The following is a 3,986-nucleotide window of genomic DNA, read 5'->3' on the forward strand; positions in this document are numbered from 1 at the left end:
GCCTAGCGGCGACTCCTACAAGCAAGCTGGCCAAAAAAACGAAAAACGTCTTCAATCAATATCTGAAATCTGTCTTTTATTATCATGCACTTTGCTGCTAAGTAATCTACCATGTCTATATTACTACCTACTATGCTACTATGTCTATACTACTATGCACTCAACACTGTAGCGCTCAAAGTTCAACACTGTTTGAAGAACAATCTTACTCACCCTTAGCTGCCAGAGTTGTACCCTTCCTGCTGACCTGTTGTACACAACTTGTAAGTCGCTTTGGATAAAGGAGGGACATGGTAACGGGACATGAAATGTACCGATGTGTTCTGTGTCTTTAGAGCTCGGGCCTCATCGGCCCCCCAAGAGAACCCTTCGCTGGGTGACGTCAGCAGACCTCTAGAGAGCTGCACACGCTATTTCCTCTGTTTTCAACTAGAGCCTGACTGGAGGCAAGCTGAAGGAACGCTTGAGGAGATAGTCGTCCTGCAGTTCGCTACAGGTCTGCAGTTCGCTACAGGTCTACAGTTCTACAGTCTGCAGTTCTACAGTCTGCAGTTCTACAGGTCTGCAGTTCTACAGTCTGCAGTTCTACAGTCTGCAGTTCTACAGGTCTGCAGTTCTACAGTCTGCAGTTCTACAGGTCTGCAGTTCTACAGTCTGCAGTTCTACAGTCTGCAGTTCTACAGGTCTGCAGTTCTACAGTCTGCAGTTCTACAGTCTGCAGTTCTACAGTCTGCAGTTCTACAGGTCTGCAGTTCTACAGTCTGCAGTTCTACAGGTCTGCAGTTCTACAGGTCTGCAGTTCTACAGTCTGCAGTTCTACAGGTCTGCAGTTCTACAGGTCTGCAGTTCTACAGGTCTGCAGTTCTACAGTCTGCAGTTCTACAGGTCTGCAGTTCTACAGGTCTGCAGTTCTACAGTCTGCAGTTCTACTGCGTTCTACAGTCTGCAGTTCTACAGTCTGCAGTTCTACAGGTCTGCAGTTCTACAGTCTGCAGTTCTACAGTCTGCAGTTCTACAGGTCTGCAGTTCTACAGGTCTGCAGTTCTACAGTCTGCAGTTCTACAGTCTGCAGTTCTACAAGTCTGCAGTTCTACAGGTCTGCAGTTCTACAGTCTGCAGTTCTACAGTCTGCAGTTCTACAGTCTGCAGTTCTACAGTCTGCAGTTCTACAGTCTGCAGTTCTACAGGTCTACAGTTCTACAGTCTGCAGTTCTACAGTCTGCAGTTCTACAGTCTGCAGTTCTACAGTCTGCAGTTCTACAGTCTGCAGTTCTACAGGTCTGCAGTTCTACAGTCTGCAGTTCTACAGTCTGCAGTTCTACAGCCTGCAGTTCTACAGGTCTGCAGTTCTACAGGTCTGCAGTTCTACAGGTCTGCAGTTCTACAGTCTACAGTTCTACAGGTCTGCAGTTCTACAGGTCTGCAGTTCTACAGGTCTGCAGTTCTGCAGTTCTACAGTCTGCAGTTCTACAGGTCTGCAGTTCTGCAGTTCTACAGTCTGCAGTTCTACAGTCTACAGTTCTACAGTCTGCAGTTCTACAGGTCTGCAGTTCTACAGGTCTGCAGTTCGCTACTACAGGTCTGGCAGAGTGTCTAGAGTTTCTCGAACATGTCGGTGAGTTATCACGATTATCACAATGATCACATGCCTATGGCTTCCGCTGGGCCTTTCCCGGATCTTTCCTGGAGTTGGGTGCTGGTCTCTTGCGTGTGCCTTGATGGATTTTGGTTGGTTTTCACTGTTGGGCTCCCTCGGTTTGCTGACGTTTTGGGGGTTCCTTACGAGGGGGGCTCGCTATGGCTTCTGCAGTGTTTCGGGTGTTTCAGGGTGTCACAGGACACAATCGCACTTGCATGGTATACAAACCAGCAAGACACAATAGGGCCACTAGAAATAGAAATGCAAACCAAAAGAACACAGTCCCACAACAGTGGCATAAGGCCATGAGTGTGCCCTTAATGAGTAATTGCCCTCAGCTGCAGTCATCACCTGGGATTCAGGAGACTCCACACTCTACAGGAAGGGGCTGGTGGTACCTGAGAAGGGGAAACAGAAAAGGGGGGTTACTAACAAAAACACAGCACCACACTATATATAAATACAAAATGACTTACCTATACTAACCTGATGTTCAACATGCTATTATAAATACAATAATAATGATGGCCAGTGGCCACCCTACCTATACAAATGGCAATGCTACATACCCTACCACATGACCCCCTACAGAATGATTTCCGGTTAAGTTACTGGTGTTTTCTTGACAGTATCCATGCGGTTCAAAGCTTATTTCATGACTTGTTTCAGTCCAACTGCTCTGTCTAACATCCATCCAGCTCGTACTCTCAGTGGCGAGGAGTAATGCGTGGGAGGCTCACGCTGCCGCCGACACTTCCTGCTTCCGTCGCACTGGCGTCACCAAACCGACATGTAGGAGTCGCTGTCCACAACGTCAAATCCCCACCCACCGGCTTTTCCCACCCTCTAACACTTGCCAATTGTGTTAGTATGAACGACCGGCCAGCCGGTAGCAACGCAGAGAGCTGGGCTCGAACCCAGCATCTCCTGCGTTAGAGGCGAGCGCCTTGCCCACTGCGCCAATCAGCCGCCCAAATGCATTTAATTTTAAACAACTTTATTCTTTCGTTGCGGCCTATAGTACCAAATGATCCACGGCCAGGTACCGGTCCGCGACCCGATGGTTGGGGACCTCTGTTATAGAGCCGTCTCTCTAGAAGATAATCTCATCTCAATTCAGATACAATTTAACACAAACGGTTCCAAAGATATTAATGTTTCGCGGCATATTTTCACACTGCCAATAAAGTACTGGGCCCGTTGTCTCGGAATGGATTTTGGTGCGTCTCCTCTCTTCTCATTTCTGTGCCTCTCCTCTCCGACACCTGAGACAGAAAGTACACTACTTTATAGTAGCCACTCCCCCATAATTAACATATTTACAAGTTGTATTAAGTTTAGCAAATAAGGAGACATATAGAGAACGTTTCAAAGCACAAAAATTGCCAATATCTCCATTTCGACCTATTTCTGAATTCCGCAACATTTTGGGTTTTTCTGAAGAATCGTGAGCTCCTTAACAAGACGGCCTAGACTGTGCCGGGTCACATATACTCAGACAAAACAACACGTACACACACATACACACACACACACACACACACACACACACACACACACACACACACACACACACACACACACACACACACACACACACACACACACACACACACACACACACACACACACACACACACATCACAAACCATGTCAATGACACATAACCCCAACAACACACAACCCCAGTCCCTGTTGACATTGATAATTGGTAAATCCAGTAAGAATCGTCCTCAGAGCGCTTTAGTAATTATGTTTGTATGTTTCTTTTCTTTCCATTTTTCCTTTAATTTCTTCTCCCCCCACCCCCCCTCTCACCTCTCTCTCTTACATGCAACCCCCTCCCTCTAAAGCACATCTTTATAACCAAGCAATTCCAAAGCAATTTTCTCAGTGGGAGGAGAGAGTAATTTTCCATTCTGTGACACTGTGATGTGTAAGGAACCAGGAGCTGGTCGCTAAAAGGAGTCTGCAGAGTCTGTCTTGGTGTGGGTGGGAACAGCTTTAATGGTCGACGCGGGGCAGGGGGGGGGGGGGGGGGGGGGGATGAGGGGGTGCATGTCACCGAGGCCATCATTTAATGACTCCCGAACAATGCCCTCCTCGTTAGAAGTATCGTTGTGGAAACGGGAGGCCGTGAACCAGGAGAGTGGCATGCGCTGCAACAGTCTTTATCTTCATATTAAACCATTTGCATAACATAATTGAGATAGGATTCAGGAGATACTCAACTCCGCAGGGGGAGAGAGAGAGAGAGAGAGAGAGAGAGAGAGAGAGAGAGAGAGACAGAGAGAGACACACGCACACACAGAGAATATGAGAGAGAGATGGAGAGAGAGTGACAGAT

The sequence above is a fragment of the Notolepis coatsorum genome (genome assembly GCF_963971535.1).
Source record: "Notolepis coatsorum genome assembly, chromosome: 12".
Lineage (NCBI taxonomy): Eukaryota > Metazoa > Chordata > Actinopteri > Aulopiformes > Paralepididae > Notolepis > Notolepis coatsorum.